General features: G+C 38.6%; 1 protein-coding gene across 3 annotated transcripts in view; it reads right to left on the bottom strand.

The window, feature by feature from the left end:
- Positions 1 to 19,757, bottom strand: part of WDR11 (WD repeat domain 11) — a 172,284-nt gene that overhangs the window by 73,263 nt on the left and 79,264 nt on the right. The window lies entirely within an intron of this gene.

Raw genomic sequence — 19,757 nt, forward strand, 5'->3', positions numbered from 1 at the left:
AGTCCAGACCTCATTTCAAATTCAAAATGAACATTACTGTCCTTTAACATCTCAGCAAAGAGTTTTCCTAAAAATGGTGGACCAGTTGCCAGAGGAGCCTTCTGGGCATGAAAAATTTTAGAAAGTCTTACTCTAATTTTGCCTAAAGCACTAATGGTAAATGTTCTCCTCTGGCCAGATTTCACTATCTGGATTAAAGTGGAACCCCGATTAACTTTAACCAGTTTCTCCTTTCATTAAAACCAAATAATTTAATGTTTAGGTTAACACCTACAATCTCATTATCAGAGGTTTCTCAAAAGTCAGAAACTATGCCAATAATTTCCAACTTTTGACTATTAATTTTATATCTGGGATATATCCAAAAACACTGCTTAGGTTTAATAGAAAGTTCTGGTCTAGCTATAAAAGAAGGGTGCAATCAGCACGAAGCATGACTTTATCTTCCTTTTGGCTTAGCACGATTTCATAGATTTATTAGTTTGCATGAAAGAGAATCATTCGTAATGAAATTTAATCAATGACCTAAGAGTAGGTCATAGGCAGTCATCATCTGTCTCTCTCTGAACTTCAAGGACAGGGAAGATTGAGCTCCTGGACCACAGCGCAGCAAAGCTACATTCAATCCTTGGCCCTTCCATATATATCTTGTTAATTGCCTTATACAGAGATAGTATTTCCCTACTTATCAGACAGTTTGTGAGAAGAAATTAATCAATGATACTGTGGTGATGAGAGACATTCATCTAAACTTAAATCAATCAAAACTATAAGCCTATAATTCATGGCATTAAGAAATCAAAGGGAAATCATTATAACTACAAATCTTTCAGATCATAGACAGGATACAGAGTAATGTATTGTAAATTCCAGAGGCTTTCTGAGTAGTTTGATTCTCTGCCAGTTTGCATGGATAAAACTGGTTGGTTATTACGGAGAGTGAGGAAATCATATTCATTATTATAACACTACATACTATAAAAATATTACACACATTTATTCTTACTGTCAGTAAAAATTATCACGCTTTCAGGTTTTATATATAAAAAATAATTTTTAAATATTTTTCAAAGTTTTTTGTGTTTAAAACAAAAATAGCATGTCAATTTTAAATGAAAAAAACAGATTTTTTTTTAAATGAAAAATTATTTTTATTAAAAGAACCTTTGTTTTGCCTAAGATGAAAATGAAACCTTGGAGTGAATAAAAGATGACTTTAGTTTTTTTAAATTTCAATTTAAAACCATTCCACCATCAAAAACCTGAGGTGAATATGATACTCTTTCATACCTACATTTAACAGGCAATGGGTGAACGCGTTTACGTGGAGTTCCCAAACAGCTACCTACGAGCCTGCTAAACTGAACTGTATTTTATGAAGCTGACTAGGATGCCTGATTTCCCTCCCTTTATGACATCCACAAGTTTTTCTGTAAAGTAGTCACCATCATTTGCACTTAACAAGATAACAAGTGTCTGGTCTTACAAAGACAACTCTGAATATCAGAATACATTATGGGAGCAAGTTAGCTAATGTAAAGGTAGATTATTAATACTTTGCATTCAATGGTTATTAGTTGCTATCATCACTAATATTATCATTGAATTATATAATGGCATTTTTTTCATTCATTTTGTTTTAGACAGCTGCTGTAATTGAAAGCAATGAATTTTAGGCAATGCTACACATTGCACAAAAAGAATAATTGCAAAGTGAGTCCCGAACCAAAATTTCTTAAAAGTTCTATCACATTGTTAGGGATTTTCATAATGAAAAGAAAAATTATTCAGATGATAATATTCTAAGTGAATGGATAGAAACTGAATATAAGTTTTGGGCGCTCCAGCTTGAGCTGTACGATAGATTAAAAATGTAATTTCCCCACAGTTTATCACGGAAAGCTTAAACTAGTCTTTGGCAACTGTGTCTTGAACACCGAAGAGGAAATACGAGGTTGTCAATGCCATTTGCTATGGTAGCATAACACTGCATAGTAATAGCCTTCTATAGGTACAATAAGATTATATGATATCTCTGTTAAATCTCTGTTCAAATATTATCTACTTGTCCTATCAACAAGGAGCTGAGAAACAGTTTGATGCCTCAGTATTATCAGTTCTGCTGAATTCCAAAGATAAAGAAGAGAAAGCAGCACAAACATTTAATATTACATGAGCTATCTTTAAAAAGAACAATTTACTTCATTTAGGAGATGTATCAAAAGAGGGAAAAAAATCCATTACTTCAAATTACTCTCTTTTGAGGAAAGAGTGAAAATGGAGATGACATATAAAGTCAGAGGTGGACACAATAGAAACATGCTCTATGCCTCTCTCTTTCATTTTAACTTAATAAACACAAAGACCACATATAAACAACTAAAATGTTTGGTGGAATGATCTCAGGTGTGTAAACATGTATGAATTATTTGTTTCTTAGAGCCCATGCTCTAATAATGCACTAACGTACGGATGGACTAATGTATGATGAAGATTTTCCTGGGAAATTCATACACTTGAACCATATCAGGATCCAATAATGGAAATTTACAACTGTGAAATCTGTAATTGCACCAGTGACACAACATTTACAGTTTCCCTTGAAGCCCCAGCTCCTTAATCCTGGGGCTACCTAGAGTTCCTACTTTTACTAAAAGCAAACAAATAAAAAATGTATAGTCCTCAAAAAAAAGCTGATCTGACTGTATCTTAAAGATTTAAAATGCTGGAGACAATCATGCTCCACCCCTACTGTCCCCCTTAACATGCATTTTCAATAATGAATTTTACCCTCATACTCTAGGAAGAATAGATTTGTGACCTCTGAGCACTCCTGTTTGGAAATAGGATAGCTTCTCCCAAGACAAACATAATTTACCCAAATTAAGACTGTTAAAAAGCCTGGTCAGGCCTACTCTTTTTACTAACACAACATAACCTCGATAATGGTGTTTGAGACGGAAATGGATTTCAAGGAAATCAATCAATTTGGACACCTCTTATCCTTCCTCCTATGTAATACATCAGAGATGTCATACCCCAGTCTGGGCCACTTGCAGGAATCCTCTTGCCTTTGCTCCATGATGTCTAGATAGTTATTTTGTCTACTAAGGGAATATTTCGCTCCTCTGATGTACTTGTATTAAAAAACAGAACCAACTCCAACACACAGATCCTAGGGCTGCAACCTGTCTCAGCTTTGACCTTTTCAGATGTGTTGCCATTCACCCTTTCATCAAGAGAGCCATACTACCACAATGGCGCTTCTCACAGATGCCCTGCTAACCTGGCTTTTCAGGCATCTAAGATGTCCATGAAAGGTGCCAAAACCTGTACCTTCTCTGTCAAGTGTTTAGGAGATCATCAAAAAAAACTTTGACAGAACTTTGATTTTAGCTACAGTCTCTGATGATTGCATGACAGTCACTGAGGAATGAACACACGATACTACTGCCTACATCCACCTCACAGAGTGCGACTGCCTTACAGTCTTGCTGAGAATATTTCTGAAAAAGCCAAAAACTGAACTCAGAGATCCTCAGATCTTAAATAAGAGGTATAAAGCAGCTTTTCCTCCTCTGAAGAGGGGGCTCCACTCTTTCCTGCCTCCTCTGACCTCCACCCCAGGAGCTGATATGGCTTGGACTAGATGACAAAGGCCATTGCTAGAGTGACATATTCTTTTAAGCTAGAAATCAGTTTTCTGCTCAAAATTAATATCTTTAAGTGTGCTGGGCCTGGTGAAAGTTAAGGGCAAACCTATTTTGTTTAACTGTATTTAGGCAGCCTACTGAAACTCTATCTTTATTAACCTGAGCTTACAGCTATTAAGTCAGCTGTAGGAATGGGAGCGCACACCTCATTCTCTTCCAAGACGACTGGGGAGCATACTCAGCTCTGTCTTAGCTTTCTTTTCACACAAACTGCCCCTTATCTGACTTGCAGCCTCATAGACCTGAAGGGGTTTCTGTGGTGAACTTGTTTTGCAAAACTGGACACCTGGAAACCTGTTCTGTCCTTATGACGAAGGTTGCTCTCTGAATCACAGTAGTCATTAATCCCAATGAGGATTTCTATATGCCCCAGCTAACCTGTCTTTGACAACTTCATTATTTGATGAATAAGTACAGTTTCCACTGTTAGAATCTGTCATGCAGCCTAAACACCAAAGGAGATGGGTTCCCACAGACTTCTGTGCTGCAGAGGAGATACTGACATGAATACAATGTTGTTGAAATTAAATAGGAGTTCTCCTGTAAAAGGACTGACAAGACAGGCACAGCACTGGCACCCTCTGTTTGCAGTTTCATTATATGCAGTAGGTAGTACAAAACACAGGCGTGGAAAGTGATGTTGTTTATAGCCTTTCAGAATTCTGAGTTTACAGCTCTACCTGCTATTTAGCCCATCTGCTCTCAGAATTTGTATCATAAGCCATACAAGACATGCACTGTATCCCTCTGTCAGTAGCACCTTTAGCAAAAGATTTAAAGCGGAAGCCTTGAATGCTTTTTTGCCCAAGACAGCCAAGAAAGCCTAGGCCATTAGAAAAACTTCTTACTCTACCTTCTCAACTCAGTCTTGCTTCACAGCTGGTGCTGCTTCGGTCCAGATGGCTCCAGTCTCTTCTGGCATCAGCTAAGGGAGGCTTAGATTTTTTTAACTCTGTTTTTAAAAAAAGGAAGGCTCGATAGCTGAGAAGGCTCTGGTACAACTGTACTAAATAGATAATATCATAAGTTGCTGAAACACTCATTCATAGGACCATATTTAAAACTGGAAATTGGCCCATTCTCTAGAAGCAAGCAAGTTAAACAGCGGGCCTGGTAGGGATGTTGTGCACACTCTATAGCTCGTTCTTTCTCAAGGACAGTGGCTGTAGATGACAAAGCTACCTGGGGTCAGCGAGCATGCACTGCATCTGTTAGGAAGATATGTCTACCTTTCTTCAATTTCTCTTCCTGAATGCCTGAACAGCATTAGCATGGATGACTTATTTAATCACCAGTTTTTAACAAATCACCCTGTAGGGACAAATTGCAACATATTTTGTGGGAGCGAAGAAAGTATTTATCTCTACAGTTGCTACCTCTTCTGGGTTGTTACAAGAGGAAGAGAAATATGTGTGAGTCATTGACTGAATCACAGCATACCTAGCATACTTCAGACTTGTCCTTTTTCAATTGGAAGTGCTCTCTTCTGGAACATCATGGAAGTAACTTGGGACACTCAGTGGAACAAAAATTGCAGAGATTCACTTGTAGTCATAGCCCAGAGTCAAACCCACAAACAGTCCACATACAGCACCGCCCTGCAATGAAATATGCACAAGAATCTTCTGAAATAAACCTTCCTGGTACCAATAAATTCCTCCAGGACTCATAGTTCATAATGTGGTAGGAAGTAGTTCCATTAACCTGTTTGGATTTGTTTAAATAAATGGGTGAGGAAGGAAATTATGTATTGAAAATTCAGCACACTCAAGAACCCCTGACACTGATTAATTTGTGTGCTAGAAACTTGATGTACAATTCTTCCTAACAGTTCTTCAGGCTCTGTGCACTTGCTGACTCCGGCTCAGTACTCTGAAACCACTATAGACAGCTTTAAGTTAATTAGATTCACCTACCAGCATGATTCAGCAGCACTTTAGGCTGAATCTCAATGCTGGGTTTTAGTACCCGAGGCCAGCATGACTCAGAAGAGTCCTGCTTTGCAATATAGAGTCTAAAAATCTTCTAACTTGCTTTATACCTTGAAGACCACAAAGAACTTAGACCTCTTTTAATATTAGAGGTACAGTATGATTTTCTCAGGTTTTAATGCTCCTCTTTTTCAGACTTCCAGGGACTCTATTACTGGAAAAGATGTTCATAATAATGGGACCAGTCCTGCGTATCTTGCTCAGTGATAAATGAATTGAAATTCTGCCCAAACAAGGACAACAAAAGTCAGCCCATCATGTCAGTAAGACCTAATTCATGAATGTCTGTTTGATACATCTATATAGCACTATTAGTGCTAATAGCACTTCATTTTACAGATGGATGATGGCTGGCCTCAGCGTGAAGATAGGAATCCATCTATATTGGTTTGCCATACACAGAAAATTGTTAGGCCTTGCAACTGAAGCTCAGGAGTTTTCTATCCACAAAGGCCATATGTCCTGTTTGCCAGTCAGTCACCCCTCTCAATGTAGTAGAAACAGTCTGCTAAAAATCCAGTTGCATACTTCCTGGAGTTCAGTGTGCGACACTCAGGCTTTCTAGGCTGACGGGAAACTCAGAAGAGAAAACAAAACAGATTCAGTGGTGAAAAACAAGGGGGAGGGGAAGCAGGGAGGGGGAATAAACCAAGTTTTCTACCTTAAAGATAGGATTTTATTCGGGAGGCAGGTGCCAAGCTTATGGAAGCAGTTTGTATTACAGTGGTTTCATGCTAGCAGAGTGGTTCACTACAAAACTGGAACCAGTTACCACCTTCCTTTCCTATACTCACTCTTAGCCACAGAAATCCATGAAAGCTCTTGAGGTTCAAGGAGGATGGGGCCCCGTTAAATGGAGAAGAATATATAAATATGTATATAAATACAGTTCTCTTATACACCTAACCAAATCCAGACCACTCATATGGGTATAATTATACACATGCAACATTTGTTATTTCAATATGTTCTAATCTGAAGTTAATGAGCTTGAATTTCTGGCTTGTGAAATGCTTCAGCTCAGCTTATTATATATAAAGGCAAGTGCCTAAAGACATGTATCTGGCCATGCTTTCAGAGAAGGAAGTGCCTTAACCTACAGACTTTAAAGAGAGCAAGAAATGAAATTTTAGCCGGAAATGACTGTCTTCTCACCAAAATGATCGGACAAAGCAGACACCTTGCAGCTCACTCTAAGGCACCCTACACTGCACTTATTAATATTATCATTGCAATAATAATATGTATAATAAATCTTCTCAGTCAGAGAGAACTTCATGAACTTTTCCCTACATAATGTAAAATGATACTGCTCTACTAAAATGAATACAGCTGTGCTGCTGAAGCACAAATTAGCTGATTATTGGAAAAGAACATGAAGCAGCAAACGACATTTTAGGGAGGCAGAAAGAAATTGCTTAGATTTGAGGGATGCTAAGTTTAAGATTCTTGCACGTGTAAAAAGTGATAACCAATCTCTATTAACCACAGCCCCCGCATGAGCTTGACTGATGTCTCACACAAATTAAAACACTTGCTAAATCACTGTAATGCCTGAGTGTGTTAAATCATTCACTCAGAGTGGAAAGGAGAATGAACAGTACTGTCCCAGACTTGACCCCAGTATTGACTACAGTATTTCCCCCTGAAGCCTGCCATCTCATTTTAACTTCAGAAAATGGCTGCAAATGCCTCAGTCTGCCAGAGAAATAGCACTTTGGGGACTGGGACTGTCTTTCTTTAAAAAGGAGTGTTTATAGCGTTACCTTTTGGGGGCCACTAGGCAGTACAGGATAACTATTAAAGAGTACAAGCTTAGGAAGCTCAGGATATCTTTTAAAACCTGGTTTTTGTCCTGAAAGCAGATCTTTTTCAATGACATTTGCTCAGAAAAGCATCCTCTCCTCCTGCATGCGACCGCTAAGCAGGTGCCTCTGCAGGCAGTGTTGATGGTGCTAATGAGGCCTCTCTCCCCCTTTAGGTAGAAACCTGAACCTGAAACAGTTGTAGGATATAGCAGAAACTTTTACCATTCACCTCTTGACTGGAAGAGAGTGGAAATTTTCCATTTGCTTTCCTTTGTTTTCCTCAAAGAACACCCAATGAAATAGCAGTCTTTACACTCTCATTTGTATTTGTCATTTCTTAAACACGTGTAATGATGATATATGTAAGTTGGAATGCTTTTTTAGATAAGCCTAACTTAAATCTTGATGTTTACTCTAAGTTATAAATCAGTTCATTTAAATGTCCTTCTTAACTGGCTCTCTTAAGGTGTAAAAGTATGCTGAATACTGTAAACACCATTATTTTTATTTTTGTTGAGCAAAATATTCTGACTTTCATCACAGACTTGAAAAACAACTCAAAATCGTTTTTGGCAGATTCAGTTGAAGCGTCCTAGTTTCCTTCCAAGAACCTAGTTCTTTTCTCAGACAGCAGAAGTTGGATTACATAGGGGAATATGTTAGAGATATTGCTAAGAAACACCAACAGCCAGCACCAAAACCTTCCAAGCCCCTTTTCTCTTGATCTATGATTCCTCCAGAAAAAAAGGATTTCTACTGCAGATTTTTATCATCTCAGAAAACTAACTCATTTCCAGAGTCTTGGAGATGTTTTGCATTGCATTCGTGTTTTTTATTATTATTCTTGATAGTTTTTCCTCAGTTGAAATCCACCAACAAAAACCTATTCTGCAACATTACTAGGATACTGTAGAATTTTGTTTAAGATACTAAGCTGACCCAAATCAAAATACATTGACATAGCTTATCTAGTGTTTTTTAAATATATGACAGGAACTCAGCTGGTGATGTTGCAATTTCTAAACAAATTCAAACACAATAAACTTTATAACTTTACACTTTGTCCACGTAATTTGCTGAACTTCAGATTTTGAGGAAGAAGCTGTATTCAGAACTGCTGTTTCTCATTTCAACTAATGTCATCTCTAAAAGCTTCACAATGTTGTATAGCTCAGGACTTCTTTACATATAAAAACAAGGGATTATGGAACATAAGGAACACTGTGTAGGAAACACTGGTTTTTGCCTATTGCTGCCCATTTTAAGTATATTGAATTTAATTAATTTTTCTGTGCTTATCTATGTTGTCATAAAAGTTGAAAGATGTAATTACACCTCTAATGTTCAACCTCACACTGGAAACGGTAAGGTACATAGAAATGTTTTTTCTCAGCGTAGCCTATAAATATTCTAAAGGGCATTGGCACCAAGGAGGTGTTTAAGACAATGTCTTAATACAGGGTATAAGCAGGAACAAGACATTATAACCGATCTCTGGACAAATTTGAGTTTAGAAGTGAAAGAAGGTTTCTAACTGGTGGACAATATATTCTTCCAAAAGGAGAAGACAAGAAACATAGCTGATGCCTTTGAAATTCATCAAAGGAGATGTCTAACATTGTGATCTTGGATCACAAGCAAGACTATCTAATCTTATGTTTCTTTGAATTTGTCAGGCTCTCAAAGACCCCAGGACGTTCTCCCTGTGTGTGACTGTATTCTCCTAGCAGGGTAGGTGGAGACCCTGTCTGCTGTTGGCTTCCTGAATGTATTGCTGGCTTTATATGCTGAGATGTACGCGTGGAGGACATCAGGAGCACTTCTGTGCTCCAGTGTTGCTCAAGGACACATGAGAAGTGCTTTGTACCTGCACCAGCAGTCTTCTATACTCCTTCTGCTTTACAGAACCATAATTACCAAGACCAAACACTAAGAGGATTAAAGTACATATGTTTTGCAATTAAAGGCATGGTTGCAACAGAGATTTAACAACAACAGAGAGTTAAAGTATACATTAACTAGTCCAACCACCATGAAATGAGTATTTACTAGGGAAATATGGCTTTTGGTCTCTCTGCTAACCAAACCAAAACCCCTTCTAGCATTTGTGCCTGCCTTGTGGCCCTGATATTGATTACAGCATGAACAAACTTTGCAAGTGAGCTCTGGATGACCACATTTCAGCAGACTGTTGTGTTGCTGTAGTGTATGCACAAATGATTTTGTTCCTGCTTCATCTTTTCCTCTTCCCTTTACTAGCAACTGAAAAAGTTGTTGTTCAGGCTAGTTTGCCTAGTTAAGCCCACACCTGATTCTTGAGTTCTAATGACCTAATTTGCCCTCACATCAAAGGATACTCTGTTTGCTTAGCACCTTTGGAAAACAGACCATCCCAGCACTATGTGTATTTAAGAGCCTGCTAAGTAGACAAACAAGTCTGAAAAATGTTAGCTTCCTTCTTTGACTGAAAACTGATTGTGAGAAGGACTTGGCAAGCTGACAGCAGCGGTATGGAGAGTGTAATTCTGTAATCCTGGCCATGCCATGTGCAACCAGGCTTGCTCCATACATACATTACCCCCAGAAGCAGTGCAGATCCACCAATCCTTTTCCTCCCCATGAGAAAGTAATCATAGCTGGAATTAGGATGTTTCCATAAACATGAATGCCACCTTTGCCTCCCCTCCCTCTTGCCCTAGCTCCTGTCTTGGTCTTCACTTTGCTTCCTCAGGACGTTATCGCAGCCCTAAACACCATATCATTAGTTCTTCTTCAGTATCTGCTCTTTGGCTTATTATGCTTGGCCAGAAGGTGAGCAAGTGTCTTGCCCTGCCTTCTTATCAAAGATTCAGCTCATTTGATTCCCTCCAAGCATAACAGCTCATAAGTCAAATACCTCAGAACTCCAACTTCCCCAGACTTTCAAACTTTTCACACTTCCATGGAAGGGCCCTCAGCTTTGCCAGGAGAAACACGGTCAACTTATGAACCCTCACACTTTTACTGTGGTTTTTTCTGTAACTTTGCTCCCTGTTTTATTTCCATGTGTTTTTGCCTTCTGAACCTAATTTGATACTCAGAGACGATTTCCCCACATTTCTCAAGACGTTTTTCCTTCAAATCTACAAAAATCTCTGAAAAATCCTAGCTCGTAGGAAATGTAGAGAGGGGGCAGATTCAAATCACCATGCCAGTACCCTCCTTATCCAAACTCTCTGTGTAATCTAGGTTTTGGGGCCAGAGTGCACAGCATACAGACAGACAGCACAGGGGCTTTTCAATCCACAGAATGACTGGGAAGAGTTAACCAACCAGAAAGCCTGATGATTTGTTTGACAAACATTGTCTTCCCTCTCTTTCTGACTGCAAATGTAAAATACAACAATTTAAACTAGGAAGAAAGTTAGGGGGAAAATGCAATTTCATTATAACAAGGGTTTCAAGCAAAATCCTCTCTTTTTCTTTCTGAGATTAACTAGTGGAGATCTCAGAATATTATTTGAAAATCATGAGGGATAATCTAGGTGAGGTGGCTAAGATTTCCGCTCTCTGTTACTACCACACCACAGATTCACTGTTAGTAGGCAGGATAAATGAAAACCATTCTGGACTCGCTGCCACTGTAGTTAATCTTCTGCCATTTCAAATGATCAAAAAGACCGGCGACCTCACTGTCCATGGCTCCACTCCTGCACTTAAGACAGCAGATAGAGGTGACATTGGCAACAATCACAGCTAAAGTTTCCCTTACTCTAGATCTGCATGGGAGGGGGACATATGATGAAGATAAGATACTGAAAAGCCTTTGTATGGCACACTACAGTACACACACTACAATAGTGGGAAGTATATGAAGCCCTTGGCTACGATCTGCCACCTCTCTGTTTCCTCTCCTGCAAAAGCATAGTACAGTAAAGGGAACAGCACCCTAACCTGATCACTCGGAAAAACAATATTTTGTTTTATAAGGCATCAGCTACAGTTTGCAAACAACTTTTGAGGTTCCCTGGAAGTGCTTCACAACCTTGCAGCAAAGAAACAGCTGTACATCCCCAAACAGCACAGACTTGTTTATTAAATTGCATGGTTGAGGTTTGGAAAAGCAATCTATTGCTTCTGAAAGGCACTCTGTTGGCAATTTGACCAATGACCTTGCAAGCTGCTCCATGCTTTTCTGAGTCAGCTTTGTTCTGGAAGCACTGCTGTGGGGACAGGAAAACAGTCTGGTGTTTAATCTCAGCAAACTGAGGCAACACTTACTCAGAGTGTATGGTGCTAGTTATTTACCAAACAACCATTAAGAGCTCAGTTTTAAAACGGTGACTGAGAATAACTTACAAATCAAGAGTATGAATTTAAAACCTCTAATTTCATTCAGCAATGTCTAACAGGTCCTAAATGCTCTCCAGAAAACCTAAATATTCTCCAAAAAAGCACTTGCAAATGCTCTTAAAAGCTAGAATGACCCATCTGTAGTACATCATCCATAAACATGAATGTGAAATCCTGACTTTCTTTACAGAAGGGACAACATCAAGAGAGAGAATAACGAGTGAAAATATAGCTCAAAATGTTATCTAAAACCCATGGGTGACATACAGCTATCTCAAATGTTTATCCATAGTAATTTCATCTCAGTTTGAATATTCAAGAGCGAAGTCCATTTTGAAAACCAAACCGTAGATTTAGATTTCTGAAGCATTTCAGATTCAGAATGAGTTGCAATTCTTTGTGCTGAAGCATATCTTTATCCCACTAGCTACGCTGGACTAGGGGTGGGGGCGGGCAGGGGAGAGTGGAATTTACTACATCTAATGTTTCTTTATACAGTCTGTCTGCCTCAGGAGACTTTATGGTGCTTGAAATGGTAGCAGACATACAGAAGCTGCAGCTAGTACACAATACTTCCCAGGTACACTGCACCGGTACTATCCTGTGCAATTAATAAGCAGAGTAAATGTTAACCACTTCACTGGGATTACTCTCTCTTTAAATAATGACATGAGCTCTTTTACATATACCTAAGCAGTCCCAAGGAATGAATACAGACAGCTTTGGTTAATTAACTGATATCTTTTCCACTATGAATCTTAGCCTCCCTCTAATAAAATCAAATAAGATTAAACTATATCTTAATTCTTTGCTGAAAGTTTATAGTATCAGTACAAAAATGCTAAATCTTCATTTTGCAGAAGTTGATAGGGTATTTTCAAATCTGATGTAACTGCTGTTGAAACACATTCTAGTCCCAAGAAGTTACAAAGTGAAAAAGATGTAGCACAATATTTTTGCCAGAGAGCTGGCATCACTTAAACGCTTGTTCCTTTTCTAATCATTTCATATCCTCTTTATAAATGATATATGTTAAACATACACCTTTTCTAGTACTGAAATCTGCCTGGCGTGGAAGGAGGGGTGTGTGTGGAATTGCAAGCACAATAAGTCCTTTATGACAGAAATTTTCTTATCCTTATTCTACAAGCAAAATTAAGGTTGGTAGGGAACATATCCATATGGGTAAAATTAAAGCTATTTTCCACTATCAAGAAAGCATGTGCTGTTAGGTCGCTGATACACACCGATGACGCTTTGTTGCAAAGACGATGACTTTGGCAGCATTTTAATTGCATGTGATGTCTGGGTGTAAGTGTGTAGTCTAACAAATCACATCCAATAGCTGTATGAATGTTTCCTGAAAGTCTTCATTAACTGATGTCATTAAACTAATGATAAAATAATGACCTATGTAATACTAATGCTTTTACTGTAATGTAATAACCCAAGAAGAATATGCTTTGGATCACTCTGAAATAATTTCTGAAAGTGTTATTTTTGCAAGGCTGTTTTCTGCTCCCAAAATTTCCAGTGAAAGCAATGCCATAAAATGCTGCCTTTCCAGTGTGCAATGTACTGTGCTCTGATAAATAGCCCGTTGTGCTGACGTTTATGGCAGTAAACCTAGTCCATTTTTCAAAGGCCTGCGACTTGAAGGGATCTTCCTGTGCCATTTCTCTGTAGACCTTACAAGCTGCACTAGAACTGGACTCTGTGGGAAACTGTGCATCAGCAGTTTGCTGCAGTGTACCCCACATGTTTAGACAAACATACCAGAGTGACAAGGCCTTAGCAGCATCCTGGAACCATGTGTAGCTATGTCTTACTGCTCTCCAAGAACATGAAGAATTCACACTGCCTTAGCCCTTAGCTTTCCTCAGCCCCTACAGAGGACATAAGTGCCCTACCACTGATAAGCCTAATTTATTCCGTGTTCACTTTAAGCAAGGGAGAGTTGAGGAGCAAAGCTACCTCTGCTGTAGAAGCTGAATCAGGGCAATTTCCCCAAATCTCCAGCAAGCCTATACCTAGGCAAGAAGTAGCTGACTTCATCTGCAGTGTTTGCAATTCCCCCAGCTACCAACTTCTTAATACTCCTTACCATCTTATTAGCTTCCTTTAAACTTTCCTGACCGTGCTAATCCAACATTCCTCCATCTGTCCCTTCCTTAAGTGCTTTCAAAATACATCAGTCATACAGCGTCACTATAACTTCCTCCCATCCTTTTCTCCATTCTGCTAGCTATCCACTTAGCAGAATATAGTCTGGCCCAGGCTGAATCTTTTCGCATACCCAAGTTTGACTTGCTGCATGCTGAACTTTTTTCAAGGCAGAGTTTTCTTTAAAACATTTCGTTTACAGACTTAGGTAAAGCTTCCTGCCATGGATCTTCTGCCTGTGAGCGTCTAACACTAGATAACAGAGTTAATTATTAGAGCTAGACAGAATTAAACTAGTACTTATTTCCATGACTGAAGGCATATGCCACAGCAAATTGTTCGTATAACCTTCACAAGGGTCACAGGACACTAAACACGGCAAATAATTAAGAACACTTAAAAACAGTCATGACCTTTTTTTTTAGATACGTTGAACACTTCGAATGTTTTCACTATGTGAAAACATAGTCCTTAACTGCATAAACTCATATTTTAAAAAGTGAAGAATCCAGAAGTTAAGACTGTGGGATGGTTCAAGCAGAGAACAATCAAACATATAAACACTTTAAGACGGTCAGAGAAGATATCCAGGATCATATTTAAGATTTGTTGCATTCATACAATATAAGCCTTCAGCTCTTTCTCAGCTCACTCACAAAGTTTACTCAGCTCTTACACTCTCTATAATTTCAGTGAGCTAAAAGATGCTCTCGGCTTTTGCATGGCAAAGTTAGTCAACTCCACATTTTCCCACTGACCCCAGTGGGTAGTTCCTCTAATTATACATCAGAGTAATATGCAGTAATGACCTAGAATTTGATAGCAGATATTTATTGCTCTTCCACAGCCTCAGCAAAAGCTAATTAAATTTGGTAAGAAGAATTTCCATGACTTAATAGGCTCCATATTAGGACTTTGATGTGCTCATTATCTAAAGACACTGCTTGGAGAGACAACTTATTGCACATCAGCACTTGCTTATTCTTACGTATTTGTGGTATGATTTAAGTTATTTCTCATGCCTAGCTGAAACATATGGAAGTGTAACTCTATTAAATTTCTTATAGAATCATTAACTTTTCTGAGTACAGCTTGAACATATTGGAAAAGGAAGCTCATTCCCTATACTCCAAATTACAGGCGTGGATGAGGAATATGAACTATTTTACCTTTCATCTCAAGAGAGTTGTAAATGATGAATCCTCTAACGTAGGATCACTGAATGTCACTATTTCCCATCTTGTCTCTGTGATGATAGCAGAAAACCATCTTTCTTCACATGTATGCTCCTTCTCACACCACAATCAGAAATTCAGCTTTTACCTAATTAACAATCGCCCTTCCTCATACAATTCTGCGCTTTTCACACAGAAGATTTTTCTCCACAGTTTGGTGGTGTTTGGATCTTTGGTGCCTTTTTCCTCAAGACTCTTTGTTAATCCCTAAAGGCATTCTCCAGTTTTCTTTCATCTGCTACTACCCCTTTGATCTTGGGGACTCTTTTCTTTATCTCTGTCTTGAAGCTTATAAGAAACATTTTCAGAATTATCATTAGAACTGTGAAGGACAGCATGCATTAAGGATGTAAAGTGTCAGCTCTGAATATGCTGGAAAACAAAGCAAAACATCTCAACCAAATAAAAATAAACTGCAGAGCAACAGGACTGCACTGCAACAGGAAGTAACCTAAGTAGCTGAAATCAAACATTACCCTAAACACTGGGTTCTCTCTGCTGTCAGCCACACAAAATATGAGCCCTTGCTGCACAGATTTTTTTTCTAAATGGCCCCTTTCTAATATCATCTATCTATGACAAAAAGCCAAGTCCTTAAATTTCTCTCAACAAAAATGCCTTTTAAAGATGAATATCTTTATAGCAGATAAAAGGTGCTAAGAACTTTGCTTGATGAGGAGTTTTTATAGGTAGTTGCACTTTGTTATATGATGTGAAGTCTGCCCAGGGAGCTGGTGTCTTTGATGACAGAAACTTGAACGCTGTTAGAGCTGTGATCCAGCTAATGGAAAGTTATGCGCTTCTTGTTATTCGTTGGGAAACAATCAATTGTTGTTCATCAATTGTCATTTCCTCTTCGTTCGTACAGATGACAAATAACAAAGTCAAGGGAACAGATGGGGAGGAAATAAGGTGTCACAAGGAAAAGACATACAGAAAAGTTACAGAAAGACTTGTAGAAGGAGGGAAGCCCACTGAAGCAACAGCAACAGAAGGGCTGGTAAAAGACAGAAGACTGACGCATCTATGAGGCAGTACTGTTTTTCCTTTTCCAGACCTGCAACCACTGTGCAGAAAAAAACAGAAAACAAATCTATTCATTATTTATGACTGCAAGCACTCCAAGTAGGGGTGTACCCAAGCTTTTTGAATGTTTCCGAACGGGCTGCTGTTTTACACAGCCTGAAAATCTATACTAGTTACTCACAGAAACTTTTAACTAACAAGTCAGTTACTTCTTAGATTCTATAATAAATTGCCTCGGTTAATAATTTTTTTCACAAGAATGTTAGTCTCCCTTTTAATGGAGTTATAAAACCATAACTCGCGCTCTGTTTACCTCATAGGAAAGCACAGAGACTTCTAAAGGTTTAATAATTGATAAGAATTTTTGGACTGTGAATAACAAGATTTTTTATCAGTTTTTTATGCTTGGCGGATTAAATAAAATAGCTTTAGTGCTCTTCAGACTAATGTATATTTCTGAATACACATGGACTGCAAAACCATAACATAGCCACATTAAAAACAATGATAAACTAGACAAAGATAGTGAGACATATACTTAAGGTTAAAGGATTCCAGTAAGCATGATATTACATTCTGTAATATGATGAACATTCTAAAATGAGTTGTCATAGCAAAATCAGTATTTGTAATGCAATGAACATTACAAGCAATCTGTGGCAGATTTTGATAAAATTACAGGTACAATTTCAGCTGGTGATCTGTGCTTTCTCACCAGTTGCATTTCCAAGTTCCTAATCAAATGCGGTGCTCCATGAATAGGCAAGAATCTCTCCAGTAAGCTCACTGATGCTAACGCTATCCACTAGCGCAGCTTCTTGATCGGGACGAAATACTTGCATGCTTATCCTCAGTTTCTCTTTAGAACTGGGAGGCTGAGGAAGGCCTGCTATCTGATGGTCCTTCTGGCATGAGGCCCAAAGAGCAAGATGAGCCCTCTTTGGGGAGTTCTGCCGAAGAACGAACCTTGGGCAAGGGCAGCCCACACAGCGGACAAGCCTGAGGGTGAGCTGAGTGGATCTGCATAACCGTGATGTTACGCAGAGGTCACTGAACAAGAATAAAGCTGTGACGTTAAGGCTGACCAGTCTCGCATGCTATCTCCTGGCAGCTGCTGGTTACCTGAGAAGATTATCTACACCTTCACTCTCATGTATTTATTTTTTCAAATAGTTTGAGTACAAATTTGTATTTAAAAACTTCACTGACATGTGCTACAGCTGTAGCTGGTTAAAAAAAGAGAGAAGAGCATCTGTGACAGCGTTGCGATTTCCTGACACTGCTTACCCATCCATCAACTTAGGCAAAACTTGAAATTTGAAAGTAAAATATTCCGAAATATTTTAATCCTGCAAGCAAGTGTGGACATATTTTCTGTGACCCAGGAACTTTCAAGCACTCCTAGGCTCAGACAACTTTTCTTAAAGTTTTGCTTGTCCTTTTTGCAGGGCTAGCACCAGCACAATTCTTTGAGTATCAACAGTAATCTTTCTTTTCTTCTCTCAGGCCAATTATTTAAATCATTAACTGCTAGTACTTAATGAAATTCCCTCCTTCCAGCCACATTATAAGTCAATATCAGTTGTCAGACAGGTCAACACTCAATGCATTTTCTAACGAAGAAAGTTCACATCAATAATAGTTGTTGTAGAATTCTGGTTAATAGGAATATTGAATATATATTAACTGCAGAGGCAAACACTGACCTACACATTTTCTCAGAGACGGAAGAAATTCTTACACTTCCAACATCACGAAACTTTGAAGACGCCCAAATGTTTGCATGCATAATTGCCAGAGACAGGAAGAACTGAACAAATGACATCTGAGAAGTGGCAGAAATTGAATATTGACTGATGTAGCAGAGTGGAAGAAAACAGATTCAGTTCTCCCCACCTCAGTCAATTATACTACCGTGATGCTTGACTGAGACAATTAACCGTGTTCTCACAGCTGTACATTTTCACAAAAGTACTTTCATATCTGCCAGGTCATTGAATTCAATAACACTATACTGATGAGTGGATTGTAAAGTGCCCATAAAGCCCAGGGTGCTCTGCAATTCCTCTGCTTCCCAACTTCAGAGCTGTTATTTACATAGCTTTTACAACACTGGCGAACCAGCAATAGGATAGGTGTGCCCGACTGCTAGAAGCACATTAAGTTGATGATGTATTGGCACTTGGAAACCCTTATTGTACTTGAGAACACCCAGTGGCCATGCCTGGAGTCAGGCTTGCTGGCTACACGGACAGCAAAGCCAGTCTTGTGGCTGCCCTCCTGTCCTGGTATAAGCATAACACATTGGACTTAAGTCTCAGCTGAGAGCAAAACACTTGTTGCATTAAATGAGGATTATTTCCTGAATCTGGCTTGCAGAGTAGCTCAACTGAGGAATGAATGCATGAAAATATTAGACATTCATCCCCAAAAGGTACCACCAAGGACCCATCTCAAGCAAGTCTCATCTGAAATCTACTGAAGACTTCCATTGATTCTAGAGGGATTTATGACCAGCTGGTAAATATATGTAAAAGATCAAATAAAACCTGACTTAGCAAACAGGTAAATAATTTTAAAAATGGATACCTGGATCCCGAAGTCAAAGTCAATACGACAGAATGCTGGCTACAAGCATCCTTGCTCCTTCAGTCTCAAGCCAGATCCAAACATTACGATTATTCTAATATTTTAACATGCTACAGCTCTCTTACCTATGATATTTATGATATATACCATCAGCTACTCATAAATAATATATTTTTGTCAGTTCCTTCACTGAAATTTGATTAAAACAATAATAATGTATGCTTTCAACCTTAAAACTTCATTGTCTCACTCTGTGGGCAGATGTATTACCTTGAAATTTCAGTTACTCGTGACCTTTACTACCAGAGCTTGCTTTAATCCCTACAATTGTTATTATTTATGCAGTTCCCAATAGTACACAAGACATTTGTTAGTATTCTGTGCTTTGAAGTACTGAATGTAAAAAAGGTTACCCAGAGGAATTTATTACTTAAGTTTCCTATTTCATGATATTATAAAATGCAGTAGTTTTATAATTTGATTCCCAGTATTACAGATTCATGAGGCATTGTTGGTCTGTAAAATAATTTCTAGACAGAATGTCTTATTGAGGTAATAACTCTTAAGACTCCAAAACTGCTGGGATGAGAACTTAAAGGTACCATGTTAGCAAGATTAACGCCCTATATGCAATTTCATTTCAGTCAGGAGTGCAAAGCTCCGGCAGATTCCCAGATTACCAGCTGATCTTCCTGGCAGCAGTTCAAAGTCAAAAGAGGCCTGGGAACTTCTTCCAAGAGAAGAACCTAGAGATAGGTCTACTGTAGCTTGCTATGGAAGGATGTACAGATGGCCCTGCCAGTCCTTCTTGTCTCACTCCTGTAGATATGTCAGATTAGTTTTTCAAAGATGTAGCCTGAAGGACAAATACTGATTTATATGACTGTCAAAATCATCCTT

Source organism: Struthio camelus, chromosome 7, assembly GCF_040807025.1.
Source record: "Struthio camelus isolate bStrCam1 chromosome 7, bStrCam1.hap1, whole genome shotgun sequence".
In the NCBI taxonomy this organism is placed as follows: Eukaryota; Metazoa; Chordata; class Aves; order Struthioniformes; family Struthionidae; genus Struthio; species Struthio camelus.